The sequence below is a fragment of the Phocoena phocoena genome, chromosome X, assembly GCF_963924675.1.
Source record: "Phocoena phocoena chromosome X, mPhoPho1.1, whole genome shotgun sequence".
In the NCBI taxonomy this organism is placed as follows: Eukaryota; Metazoa; Chordata; class Mammalia; order Artiodactyla; family Phocoenidae; genus Phocoena; species Phocoena phocoena.
In genome coordinates this window covers 126,743,404-126,758,347 of record NC_089240.1, presented here as the reverse complement: position 1 = coordinate 126,758,347, position 14,944 = coordinate 126,743,404, and the positions used below count along the sequence as shown (strand labels likewise).

General features: G+C 47.6%; 1 non-coding gene across 1 annotated transcript; it reads left to right on the top strand.

Moving 5' to 3' along the window:
- Positions 1–8,785: 8,785 nt before the first annotated feature.
- On the top strand, positions 8,786–8,862 carry TRNAK-CUU (transfer RNA lysine (anticodon CUU)). The gene has a single exon. It is a non-coding gene; the product is annotated as a tRNA-Lys (tRNA).
- The last annotated feature ends 6,082 nt before the right edge of the window (positions 8,863–14,944 follow it).

The window sequence follows — 14,944 nt, the reverse complement described above, 5'->3', positions numbered from 1 at the left end:
TCAATATCAAGAAAACAAACAACCCAATCCAAAAATGGGCAGAAGACCTAAATAGACATTTCTCCAAAGAAGATATACAGATTGCCAGCAAACACATGAAAGGATGCTCAACATCATTAATCATTAGAGAAATGCAAATCAAAACTACAATGAGATATCATCTCACACCAGTCAGAATGGCCATCATCAAAAAATCTAGACTCTATAAATGCTGGAGAGGGTGTGGAGAAAAGGGAACCCTCTTGCACTGTTGGTGGGAATGTAAATTGATACAGCCACTGTGGAGAACAGTATGGAGGTTCCTTACAAAACTACAAATAGAACTACCATATGACCCAGCAATTCCACTACCCTGAGAAAACCATAATTCAGAGTCATGTACCACAATGTTCATTGCAGTTCTATTTACAATAGCCAGGACATGGAAGCAACCTAAGTGTCCATCACAGATGAATGGATAAAGAAGATGTGGCACATATATACAATGGAATATTACCCAGACATAATAAGAAACGAAACTGAGTTATTTGTAGTGAGGTGGTTGGACTTAGAGACTGTCATACAGAGTGAAGTAAGTCAGAAAGAGAAAAACAAATACCGTATGCTAACCCATATACATGGAATCTAACAAAAAAGTGGTTCTGAAGAACCTAGGGGCAGGACAGGAATAAAGATGCAGACGTAGAGAATGGATTTGATCACACGGGATGGGGGAAGTGTAAGCTGGGATGAAATGAGAGAGTGGCATGGACATATATACACTACCAAATGTAAAATAGATAGCTAGTGAGAAGCAGCTGCATTGCCCAGGGAGATCAGCTCGGTGCTTTGTGACCACCTAGAGGGGTGGGATAGGGAGGGTGGGAGGAGACACAAGAGGGAGGGGACATGGGGATATATGTATACATATAGCTGATTCACTTTCACTTTGTTATACAGCAGAAAGTAACACAACATTGTAAAGCAATTATACTCCAATAAAGATGTTTAAGAAAAAAAAGAAACTAACATACATTGTAAATAAACTATACGTCAATAAAAATTAATTAAAAAAATAAAAAATAGTAAAAATAATATATTGGGAAGTGGAAGGGGTATGGATGGTAAACACATTTACTGAGTGGAGAATACAAGACAGGGAAACAACTTGGAGAAGACCTTGAGTTTTGCTTTAGACCAATTGGAATGGAACATGATATTATTAACTATTCGGTCTTTAGTGCAGTCGAGGACATTCTGTGTTCCAGACTCCTTTTTCTACATTTTACATATATTACCTCACTCTTCCTCAAACCCTGTAAGGTAGATGATGATGCTGATGATGGTGATGATGAGTTTCATTTTTAAATGAGGTAACTTAGTCCCATAGATTAAATAATTTCACACCTTGTCAATGAAGGAGCAAAGATTTAAACTGGGCAGTTGGGCCCATGAGTCTGGATGCCTATGTACCAGGCTCAGTTGCTGCTAATACTGACTTTGTTGCCTTACAAGGCCCAGTAGGTGATTAGAGGTATGGGTCTGGTGATCGGAGGAGAGGTCTTAGCTGGAGCTGGAGGATTAGCAGTCACAGCCACAGAGTTCATCACTGAAGCCACAGGTGGATGTGCTGGTCTAGGGAGAAGTCACCAGTACACCTTGCCCTCAGCTTCCCAGCATCTGCACATCTATTCATCCAAAGATCATTCAGGAGGACCACTCAGGGCAAATCCATGATGAGGCACCATCATTACACACAGGAAAGCAACTGTGTTCCTGCCCTCAGCGCACTCACAGACTGCTGGGGAAGACAGCAGAATTCACAGCCAGCTTGAATAATGCTCAATGGCTAAGAAACCTGAGGGTTGGAGTGGAGTTGAAATGTGCTCCCAGAGAATAGAGATATAGATATACTGATTCTGTTTCTCTGGTAGAATCCTTTAGATAGATGATTGCTTGATAAGTAGATAGATAGATAGATAGATAGATAGATGATAGAGAGATAGAGATAGAGGTAGATTTATTGCAAGGAATTGGCTTACTCAATTTATTGCAGTCATTTTATAACTCAATTGTGGGGCTGGCTAGGCAAGTCTGAAATCCATATGACAGGCCATCAGGAAGGGCAGGCTGGAAACTCTCAAGCAGGAGCTGATGCTGCCATCCATAGGTGGAACTTCTTTCTCATGGATAGCTCAGGTTTTTCTTAAGGTCTTTCAACTGATGGGCTGAGGCCCACCTACATTATCAAGGGTAATCTCCTTTACTTCAAGTCAACCAACTGTAGATGTGACCCATACCTACAAAATACTTTCACAGCTACACCTAGATTAGTGTTTGATTGAATAATTGGGGACTATAGCCTGCCCAAGTTGACAGATAAAACTGTCCGTCAACCACAGTGCCCACATTAGGAACATTAAAGAGCTTTCATTTAACAAATACTGAGCAATCTCCAGGCATTGAGCACACAGTAGTAAACAAGCCAGATGACAATCCCCGCCCGCTTGGAGTTGACAACCCATCCTGGTCAGTGCTTTGGTGATTGTGCCCCATTAGGGAGGTTTACTTTCTATCTCCCCACAGGAATGTGAGCTGCATGCATCTCCAGAGTTGGGACCACGTGTGATTCTTCACCTGTCTTGCCAGGGCTCTGCACAGGGACTAGCAGCTAGAAGATGTTAAGTAAGTGTTGAAGCAATGAATTTGTCTTTGTGGCCATGAGAGAAAGTGAACATAGATCAGTCACACCAGGCATCTTAGCCAACATCCCTTTTTGAACATTCAAGTGGTACAGAGCCTCAGTGATCACTGTGGCACATTCCATTCCTTTGACATCAGATAGCTCATTTCCCTCAACATAGTCTTTCCTTGGCCTGCCCTAGGAGCTTTTGTGCAGCTGTTATTCTGCAGTAAAACCCACCCTAAAGCTCTTCCACCTTCTGGACAACAGCCTCTGGGGTGCGGCCAAAGAAGTTAGGCCTCTGGTTTGGGAACTCCACTTTGGAGACCACAGTGGACCCCTTTGGCCAAGGCCAGGTTTTCGCAAAATCAATGTATGCTTTGTTTAGCACTCACAGTGCAGAATGGGAAGGCCTGGGCCCTCTGAAAGAAAGACTAGACAAGCATCTTGCTCCATTGCTCTTTGAGCTCTGGGAAGGAATTATGGCACCTGCTACCTTCACAGAGTGGGAAATTGAGCAGCCAAGACAAACATAGAGCCAACTGGGTTCTCAGCTGGTGAACCAAGCCCAAAGGCCCTGGCCCCAGGGGAGCCTCACAAGTTGGAGTAGAAGCAGGACAGCCTTTGCTGACCGGAAGCAGAGGCACAGTGGCCTAGAACCTCCAGGTTGGCAGTGATCTCTAGAAGAATGGGTCCTCTGAAGTCATGCCAGGCAAAGCTGTCCTGGTTGATAAGTAAGTACAACAATAAGAGTGGGTGTTTAGGTACTCTTTTGGCAACTTGACAGGGCTGCAACAAAGAAAGGTGTGATTTTGTCTTTTGTAAAATATAGATTGTGACAAAATAGCGATTGAAAAACTGGTCTTTCCATCCCAGATAGTTTGAGAAGCACTGCTCTAAACTACTGGTTCCACGGACTAAGGGTGGAATCAGCAGAGTAGGAACTGGCATCTGTGTTTTTAACCCAACCCCAAGGTGAGTCCCAAGTGTGCTTGTGAACCAGTGGGCCCGTGGTGTAGAACGATCTCCACCCCAAACACACGTGTTCATCCTCCACCTTCCTGTGGTCATGCAACCACTCCTTGCACACCTCCAGGGACAAGGAGGGCACCCATTCTGAGGCAGTAGCCCTGACCTTGAAAAAGTGCTTACTCAGATGGAGCTGGAGTGCTGATGAGTAGCTGGGTCCTGTGAGACTCCACTGGGACAATGTCTGTGGTCATAGGGTGCCTGTATCAAGTCTTTCCACTGATCTGCTGTTCAGGCTGAGTTCCTATTTAGATTCCCAGCCCCTCTTCAAGGAACCCCTGCTATGTGCACCATCTCTGCCTGCAGAACCTACTGCTGGCTTTCTCACTGCAGTCACGGGAGCCACCATGTCCTTTTCTCCCTCCTTTGACCCATGCTCCATGCTTGCCTGCTGAAGTGTAGGAGAACTTGATTTGTTAAGATCCATTAAACTGCAATGTCACTAGCACTGAGTTGCCATGGCCACCCCTGCAACGTCCCCACATCTGGCTCCAGAGCTACTTCCACTGTCTCGCAAACCATCCTCTGCTTTGACCGTAGCCTCCCAACTCTGCTTGATGACCTCCCTTGAAATGCCTATTGGTCTTCAGCTTTTGCCTCTTCAAAGAAATTCTGGCCATACTGTCTCTTTACCTTGCTCATTTGGGTGGAGACTGGGTGGCAAGTATTTGGGCTTTGGAGCATGAGTTGTCTATGGTTGTTGAATGCTGTATGTTAGCATGGTGTGGTGATAATAGCCAAGGACAGAGGCTCAGAAAGCATGGGTTCGAGTCTCACCCTTCTGGCTAATTCACTGTGCATGTCTGGAAATCCCTACCTCTCTCTGAGCCTCAGTGTCCTCATCCATAAAATGGGATTGCCTTCCTCAGGGGCTTCTTTTGGGTCCTGAAATAAAACAAAAGCTAGAAAGAAATTTGTCATGGTTGAAGCATTAGCTCCCATGAAGGAGTAGCTCTACTCAGGACCCAAGAGGAAGGAGGTCTTCCCATTCTGCCAATACAATGAGCTTGTTTATATGGGAATTAAGAAAAGAAGAAGAAAGTGAAAGAATAAAGACCTTGCAAGAGGTAAGTCAATTTGTGTAGAAGAGGAAAGAGAAAGACTCGTCCTACCAGATATTAAGATATAATACAAAGTTATAGCAATTTCTTAAAAAGCAATATGTACTGGTGTAGGAAAAAACAAAACAGACCCCAAGAAAAATAATGGAGAGTTAAAGCTGGAACCACAAATCAATAAGCAAAAGAAGGGTTTTTAAGTAAATAGTGCTGAAAAGAAAACTGGCTACATTCCCACCTCACACTGCAAATAAAAATGACTTCTGATGGATTAAATAACCTAAATATAGGGACTTCCCTGGTGGCGCAGTGGTTAAGAATCCGCCTGCCAATGCAGGGGACACAGGTTCGAGCCCTGGTCCGGGAAGATCCCACATGCTGCAGAGCAACTAGGCCCGTGCACCACAGCTACTGAGCCTGCGCTCTAGAGCCCACGAGCCACAACTACTGAGCCCATGTGCCTAGAGCCTGTGCTCTGCAAGAAGACAAGCCACAGCAAGAAGAAGCCCGTGCATGGCAATGAAGAGTAGCCCCTGGTCGCCACAACCGGAGAAAGCCCACAAGTAATAACAAAGACCCAACGCAGCCAAAAATAAAAATTAATGAAAAAGAAAACCTAAATATAAAAGGTAAAACCAAAAAGGTATTGAAAGAAAATGTAGAATACCCTTAGGCCTTGGAGAGGACATGGATCAGACCGAAAATAAACCCTTCAAGCCATACGAATTGATAGGTTCGAATAAACAAAATTAAGGATTTATATTCATAAAATGATGTCATTGAAAAAAAGATAAATGACTGAGAGGTGAATATAATCGTGATGTCTAAAACCAAACCAACAAGAGGAGATCATTCAAAAAGAAGACAGGAATCTAAATTAAAAAAAAAAAACAGAGAAAGCATTTAAACAGACAGTTTACATAGTAGCCAATAAACCTGGGAAAAGATGCCCAGACTCACTGGTAATCAAGCATATATGCAAATTGGAAAAGACTATAAGATTCTCTTGGCCCCTATCAGTTTGGCAAGTATTAGAAAGTTGGAAAATACCAGGTGTCAGAAAGGACTAGGTGAAACCCGAGCCCCCATGCCTTCCCGGTGGGACTATAAACTGACCTCTACCCTTTTTTTTTTAATTGGGGTATAAAAGATTTACAATGTTGTGTTGGTTCCCATTGTAGAGCAAAGTGAATCAGTTATACATATACATATATCCACTCTTTTTTAGATTCTTTTCCCATATAGGCCATTACAGAGTGTTGAGTAGAGTTCCCTGTGCTATGCAGCAGGTACTTGTTAGTTATCTATTTTATATATAGTAGTGTGTGTCTGCTAATCCCAAACTCCCAATTTATCCCTCCCCCTCTGACTCCCCGCCCTGGTAACCATAAATTTATTTTCTACATCTATAACTCTATTTCGGTTTTGTCGATAAGTTCATCTGTAGCCTTTTTTAGATTCCACATATAAGTGATATCATATGATATTTGTCTTTCTCTGTCTGACTTATTTCACCCACTATGAGAATCTCTAGGTCCATCCATGTTGCTGTAGATGGCATTACTTTGTTCTTTTTTAACCTACCCTTATAGAGAGCAAACCCACAGGGCTTAATAACGTTAAGTACACGTGTACTCTGTGATCCACTGAGCCCGTATCTGGGGGCCTATCCCAATGCAGGTGCTGTCGGGACATGTCCAAGGAGGGCCACTGGGGCACGGCATGGAACTGGGGACAGGCCATTTTTCCATCCCCAGGAGAATGGATAGTCCAAATAGAATTCTAAGCAGCAGTTTGAAGTAACCAGATGTATGTGCAACATGGACCGATCTCAAAATTATAGTACTGATTTTTTTCAAGTAAGGAACAGAACAAGATTTATAGCACAATAATATTTACCCAAATTAACACATACACCAAAAAAAACACTATATTTTACAAGAACACATACATATTCAGAGACTTATCTCAAATGCATTAGAGTGGGTGCCCATGGAAGGGGGGAAAGGAGGTGAGGATATGGAATAAAGGAGAAAAAACATAAAAGGAGAACAGGGCCTTGCATACCCCGTAGGTGATTCTAGTAGCCAGCCCTGAAATGAGATGTGGATTTAATTCAACTCTCTGTACCTCAATTCCACAAATATGTCTTAATAATAAGGTTTTTTTGTTTTGTTTTGTTTGCGGTACGCGGGCCTCTCACTGCTGTGGCCTCTCTCTCTGCGGAGCACAGGCTCCGGACGCGCAGGCTCAGCGGCCATGGCTCACGGGCCCAGCCGCTCCGCGGCATGTGGGATCTTCCCGGACCGGGGCACGAACCCGCGTCCCCTGCATCGGCAGGCGGACTCACAACCACTGCACCACCAGGGAAGCCCAAGGTTTTTTTTTTTTTTAAGGGAAAAGAAGGGAGAGGAGAATTAGAGTTGGATGCTTTGTGAATATGAAGTTTACTTTTGGGGTGATCAGAATGTTCTAGAACTAGACAGGGGTAGAGGTTGTATAACATCGTGAATGTACTAAATGCTAATGAGTTGTACACTTTAAAATGGTTAAAACTGTGAATTTCATGTTATGTGAATTTTACAACAATACAAGCAAAAAGAGGGGACAAAAAGTAAGAGAAGAAAGAAAGAGGAGCCAGCCATTCAGGGCTCCTTAGAATGCAGTCCACTCCCCTTGGCTCCTCCAACAAGGGTTGCTGCATCCCAGAGCCCCAGGCCTATAGCGTGTGTGTGCAGGTTCAGGTCCATGCACCAGGCTGCATGCTTAGGGGCCTCCATCCTGACCCTGCATGGAGATGACCTCAAAGGGGCTAGCTCTGGTAGAGTGGGACACTTCTAGGCTGTGGGACAAGCTGGTGAGAGGCATTAGGACATTTCCTTTCTTTAGACGGGCTGCTGGCAGCTCTATATTTGTTTGGAGGCCCCTGCAGTTCCCTCATTGGTGCCTCTGGGTCTCAGGGTGCTTTAGAAGGCAGCCCTCCTCCAAGGTCTTGGTGTTCAAGTCCAGCACCTTTGGTCAGGGAAGGTCAAGGCTGGAGCTGGTAATGCTAACATTCTAATGCATGTTTCCCTTTATTAGAAAATTCCTGTCCTGCTTCTCTGCCTGGAAAACTCCTAATCATCCTTCAATACCTTCCCTAATTCTCCCAGACAAGGTTAGTCACTGCCTCCCTGGGCTTCACAGCAAATATTCATTGAGCCTCTGCTGGGTGCCAAGCACATTGCCAGGACTTGGGAATACAAAAGGGATCAAGACGGATGTGGTCTCATGCTCACAGAGCTGGCAGTCTAGTTAGGAGAGAGAGAGACTGAACAAAGGAAGAAATAAAGGAGAACAATATAAGCAAGCAGTGCTGGCCAGAAAATTAAGATGGGATGATGTAACAGAGTGGCTGAACAGCCACTTCAGAACAGGTGGCCAAACATGGTGACATTTAAGCTGAGTACTGAATGTCAAGAAGGAACCAGTAGAGATCGGGGGACAGAGGATGCAGACAACAGGAACAGCAAGTGATTAACCAAACATTATGAGCCTCTGCCATCGTGAAACAATGACAAAACACACAATGCCTTGGGCAAAGTGCCCAACAGCTCAGCTTGTAGTGGGGATGAGCAAAAGGCAATCACCTCCCTTGAGCGCTTTGGGGGTTTGCCTTTTCACCCATCAAGCTGCTTCTGCTGGACAAGAGCTCAGAGTACACCAAGCTTAGCATCAATATTTTGTACTATGAAAACATTTCCTCTCTCTTTGATTACTTTGTCATAGTACCTGGACAAGCATTTGAAAATTAGTAGACATATTACAATGAGGGTAATTGTCAAAATGTATCTCTGAACGTATTGTTTCTTAATGGTTAAAGCAGATGTATAATGTATGCTTAATAGGCCACAAACAGGCTGTTTTAGTTAGCCTAAAGTTCAAATTAAATCATGTATAAGCCAGAATGATTTCCCCATATTTCAATATGTGAACATTTCTTCCATCATTTTCCCCTTTTAATTGCAAATCTTTTCATATAAAGCATTGATAATCAGTATATTTTTCTAGCTCAGTTGGTAGAGCATGAGACTCTTAATCTCAGGGTCATGGGTTCAAGCCCCACATTGGACGCCAAAAACTGTAACCAAAACTGGGGTCTAGCCGCTCGCCGCTCAAAAGCCATTAAAGAGGCAAGGTTGGTGGAAAAGAAAGTTTGCTTTATTTTGGACGCTGGCAGATGAGGGTGGGAATGAAGGTAAGGGTGGACGCCTGTCCAAAGGCCAACACCCCCTCTGACAGTCAGTGGGCAAGAGCTTTTATAGGCAGAGGGAGGGGACTACATGCAGAAACAGCACAGTCAGCTCTGCAGTCATCTTGAAATTGGTCACCGATGGTCTGACCAGCGTCATCTTGATTGTTTTAGGTACACTTAATCTTCAGTTCCAGGGTAGGTTTGTTTCCATTTCTTGATTCTAGTTGTAGGAATTGTGGCAGCTCATGTCATGGCTACAGTCTGGTCATCATGCCGTTAACTTCTTCCACCTGGCGAGGGTTTCAGTATCTATAAGACAGCTCACAGGCTGTGGCTCAGAATACGACCTATAGCCCTTGAGAAGGAACTAAAGTCCTTGACTATGCTTAATGACTATATTATTATGTTGTCTCCTTTGAGTATTTCCTTTGTTTCTGCATTTTCTCACTTCTCTGATTAAACTTATTCTTTGGCTAAAGTTTTTCCACAGACAAAAGGCAGGCAGAGGACCTGGGGGCCAAGAATCACAGGGGTAAGAGTAAGGAGGGGAGAGCAGCCTTGCGGGAGGCCAGGAAGGGGGGCAAGGGAGGCAAAGGGGGAAAGAGGAAGGGAAGGAGAAAGAAGGAGCAGAGGAAAGGCAGAGAAAGGGCCAGAAAGCGCAAAGACAGCAAGAGAGCTATTGAGGGAGAAAGGGGGGGGGGGGGAGCAGGAGAAAGAGGGCGAGTGATTGAGAAAAAGAGAGGGAACTGGCAGAAGAAGGAAGGAGGGAGACAGGAGAGAGGAGAGCTAAGAAAGAAAGATCCAGGGAAAGGAAGCCAAAGGGGGGGGTAAAAGGCAGGGGAGGACCACTTCAGGTGGCACCTGGGACCTGGGTGTGAGGGATGACGGGCCAAGCCTGTGAAGACCCATTTCAAAGAGGACATGATCGCGGCCGGCTGGCCAGGCTCCCAGGAGACAATGCGGCATTTCCCCAAGAGTAAAGCCAGCACACCGGCAAGCTGCCAAGATTCTCTCCACTGCATGAGTGACACTTGCGCCACCCTTCGGAGTGAGCCCTGCCACCCCGCAGAGCTGTACACTAAGCACTGGGTATTGGGTGCTGCCTGCCGTAAGCCACCAGGATAGGGGCCCCGAAGTCTCCCTGCCCCTCCCCCTCTCTCCCTCTCTCCTTCCTTCCTCCCTCCCTCCCTCCCTTTCCCCTTCCTCCCTCCGTCCTTCCTCCCTTCTTTCTTTCTCCACTCAGGACTGGCCACAGCCTTACCTCCCCTGCAAGTCCCTCTACGCCCCAGTGAGACCCACAGTGGAAGCCAGGCAGAACCCAGGTGTGTGAGGTAACACTTCACAGCTGGCCACTCCCTATACAGCCCTCACTCCTCTCCAAGTTGTGGCTTTGCAGGGCCACTAGTCCAAAGGACTAGATCTCCCCAAATGTAAGGGGGGACATGGCACAGAACTAGTTATGATCACTGGCTATGAAAACTATCCTCTTAAAATGACAGGCAAATACGAACTAGCGGATGGGATTTTCATGCCATTCAGAAATGATTCAATACACGGCAACATTTGAAAATATAAAACAAAAAGTTTAAAAAAAAGAAGAAAGAAAATAGGAGAAAACCAAGTTCCAGCCAGATCCAACTCAGAATCTTCAAATGTCACCAATCAGCGCTTACTCCATCTGGCTGTGATGTTATCTCTGCATTTGGGTAAACAATCCACCAGAAACCCGGGTTTGGGGGCCCGCTGTCACTGGAGGACAAACTCAGGAGTAGCTTCCAGGTCGCTTGCCCTCGGCAACCAGCGCGCTGACCTGCCCACACCACGGGGATCTCCTGAGAAGAGTGTCGAAGCTGTCCTGCAGTGGGCACAATTAACTCTCAGCACGTTTGGATACCATGGTCATGGCCTCACCTGCCTTGTCTCTGGGCCAAGGAAAACTGTTTTCTGTTCCGCAGGGTCAGAACTGAAAAGGAAGAGCAGGACGGTGCCTGTGAACTGAGCTAGGTTCCCGGGACTCTTTTCAGGCATATTTCCTCTTTTCCAGACTCTGTTTGCCAACCCTCCTGCCCCCAGCCCACACCTGCACAGAACTGGTTTATTTCCTGAAACCACTGCTATGCTATGTATACACTGGACACACACTTGTCTCCTAAAGGGCTGTCCTTTTATTTCCTAGGTTTAGTAGGAAACACAGACAAAGCCAAGCACATTTAAAAATAGAGAAATACACTGGTTTCCTCTTTCTTACATCAAATATTTATTGGCATCTGCTCTGCACCAAGCACTGAACGGGGACAAGGAGATGGAGCCACAAGAAGTGACTCGATTCAGCAGGGCTGGGGGATCTCTGGAGTCCCCCAAATCAGGGTAGCCTTAGGAAAGGTCAGTTTCAACTGGAAAACTGGGGAACTGGTCCCAGCCCTTGCAAAAGAGGGGCCAAGGAGGGGAAAGGACAAGGGCCATGGCTTCAGGGTCCAGCATGAGGAGGCAATGTTCCCAGGCCACTGTGGTGCACCCCAAATAGTTCCACTGTCTGGAGACAGGGCTCCAACTTGGCCTCTCTTTCTAAGCACATTGCATATCCAAGTGCTCCGCGATGAATCGATCGGCAGAGGTGACTCACAGGCAGACAGCCAGCGTGGTCACGGAGCCCTGTCTGCATTCCCAATTTGCCTGCTCGGGTTGTCACTTTGATAATGTTATTTACCAGGCCAGATGCCCCGAATGCCTGTCCCCAGCCCCTACTCGAGCCCTCCAGCCATTGTCTCCGTGCGCCTGTCACATCTTGTCACTGCCTCCCTGAATTCAACAGCTCTGGGCAGCCCGTCTACAGACTTGCCTGCTCACTTTTTCGGCCTCAGGAGCCAGAAAGGTGGCCTAGGGGCCCCAGCCCCACCCTTCTCAGAGCGGGTCCCAGAGGGGAATGTCCCACAGCTACACCCCGCCTGTCTTTCGTCGCGCAAGAAGCGGGAGTGCCAACAATGGCTCTGCAGCGTGGCACTGTGTCCCTGGCAGATGTGCTCAGGGACCTGGACAGTGAGAGGCGGGGGCGAGGGGCGAGGCTCCGCTGGGGGGATGGGGATGGAGATGGAGAGACCTAGGGCAGGAGTCCAAGAGCTTCCTCCTGTCACGCCCTGTGCCCACGGCTGCGCTTCTCTCCGCGCCCAAACCTCTTCTCGCCCGGAGACCTTGGGGTGCCCCCGCTCCCTGGAGTCCAGGTGGAGCAAAAGCGTTCCCGCGATGTGGAGGGTTGGTAAGGGCTTGGAAAGCGCCGCGGCCCGCTCCACTGGCGGCGCGAGAGCTCCCCCGCTCTGCTTTGTGGCCGGAGGCGGAACAGCAGCTGGGCGAGCGGTCTTGAGCCCGAAGCAGCCTGGCCAGCGGGCACCTCTAAGATGCTGGCCCAAGCAGAGGCTGCTGTTCACCCGACCCCGGCCGCCTGCCCACCCCACTTCGCTGGGCCTCCAAGACCTGGGCCCCAAAGGCTGTCCCCTTCAGCACTGGACGGACCAGCTGTACCCTGGTGGGGCTGGGGCAGTTCCCACCTCCCCAGAAGTAGAGTGCCCCCAAAATCCAGAACAGAAGGGTCTCCAGAGACCTTACCTGTCATACAGATAGGAAAACAGAGGCTGCAAATTCAAGGCAGGGCTTTGTTCGTGGGCAACGCTAAGAACCTCTGATTATTATCGTGTCACCACTGCTCCCATCCAACACTAGTCCCAAAGCCCCTCTAACCCAGCTTGACCTCTTAAACCAACAAAGAGAGTCGGGCTATGCCCTTGGGACTCAGACCCTCAAGAGTACTACAGATCCCAGGGATACCCACTCCTCCAGCTGGCTTCTGATTCTTCCACTCCGGGAAGAAGTTGGAAGAACTTGGATGTGGCACAAGCCCAGGTTACGAAACTGAGCTGGCATTTAAATGACCTAACAACAAATTGCCCAATTTAATTTGCTTACTCAATTCAATAAAAGAGAAAAAAGAAAACCCTGTAATTAAATACATTGATCCGTAGAAACTGACAACTCTGAAGACAAATCAGCTCTCCTCCCAACCCCAGAAGGGCTGCAAGGGGCCCTGAGAAAATCGTTCCTTACAATAAGTGGGAAAACAAGCCCAGAAGGGGAAGAAACTTGTTCAAGTTCCACCAGGGAGGCAAAGTTAATTCTAGGGTCTGCGGAGCCCAAGAGAGCACTGGGTTCATGCTCCACTCCAGCCACAGACTGGGACCCTTGGCCTTACTCTTCAGCATCCTTCCCCTATTGGCACCTTGAACCTGGACCTGGCATGCCACCTTGCTTGTCCAGACAGCTCTTCTGCATCCTTCAAGACCTTAGGCAGCTATCAGTTTCTCCAGGACAAATCTGTCCATGGTGGACAAAACTGCAGCTTGCTCAGACCCCCCTTAGAGCACTGCCCAGTTTAAGTAATGTGAGTACAACTGGGCGGAAGGTTCTGGAAACGAGCAGAGCCTCTCCAAGCCTGGAGGAGCCAAGAAAGGATGATTTGATTGGAAATAACGATAATGTCTTCTTCCTCAACTTCCTCACTGTGCTGTACTGCAGGTCTTCAAAGGTAGAAATTTCCAAGTCCCCAGCAAGTTCCTGGGCTCCCAGGCCAGTGCCCATATCAGGACCTCCACATGACCCTAGTCCCAACCACAGCACTGAGCCCCTTTGGACCTGTGCTTAGCAAACCTTTTAGCTCGAAATGCATCTTCATCACCGTTCTGATTGGGGCTAGCTGTAGCAGGCTTGGTGTCGGGCCCTAAATCAGGACTGGCTTGTCCTTCTAGGGAAATGTCTGCCTTGGAAAGAAGCAAAATCACTTAGTCCTTGGCAGCTCTGTCTCTGCCGGGCGGAGGTGACCAGCAGCTGAACCCACAGCCAGTATGGCAAGCCGTTCCTCCCACTGGGACCAGATGGCACCCTGTGCCTGCCTACGAGCACTCCCTGTTCAGCTGTGGAGCTCTGCCTTCAGCGGGGCCCTATGGGGCCAAGTCCCCACCCACACCCCCGGGCCCAAGTAGCCTCAGCTATGGGGAGGTCATTATGAATTCCACATAGACCTCTCCCCAAGGAGCAAGGAGAAGAAAAGACACAAATACAGATGAGCAATGGGGACAGGGGCATTACAACTGCTTGTAAGGGATCAAAGAAAGCTTTGGGGGGAGGTGGCATTAGGACTGACTTTGAAGGAGGAGAAGGATGTTGCAGCAGAAATTTGAGGGCGGAAGTGGGTGTAAAAGCTGAATTCCCTCTGGGGCAGCTTCAGGTGGCTTATGAGTCCTATGTGGCCGCAGCATGCCCAGGGCATATGAGGGTTAGCAGAGAGAGAGAAAGGCTGAGGATATGTGATCTAATCCGAGAGAGAGAGAGAGAGAGAGAGAGAGAGAGAGAGAGAGAGAGAGAGAGAGAGAGAGGCGGGAGCCAGCCCCGCAGAGAGTTCCAGGCATTCAGCATGCAAATAGCACTGTGATGGCTAATGGCTGCTAGAGGTACTGGCGACACGAGGGGGACCAGCAATAATGTCTGCCTCGGGGGTGTGGACAGTCAAATGGGGTTTGAAACAGACTGTAAACAGGGAAACAAATATACAGAATGATGAGAGAGTGATGAATGCCCTGAAGAAAATCAAACAGGGTGATCAAACGGACGTGACAGCAAATGGGAGCTGTTTTCAATGTGGATCTCAGCAAGGGCCCCTTCAGAGCCCTGAAGACAAGGTCCCAGCCACAGCAAGGTCCAAAGGCAGAGGAATCAAGGCAGAGGAAAAGCAAGGGGCACAAAAACAGGAAGAAGCTGGGCATGAGTGTGCAAGGAATTAAAAGGAGACTGGAGGGCCTGGGGTAGAGCGAAGCGGGGGGAGAGAGGAGTCGGCAAGGCCACAACACACGGGAACTGGAGACCATGTCTTGAGTTTGGATTTTATTATAAGAATAATAGAAAACCACTGGCAGGTTT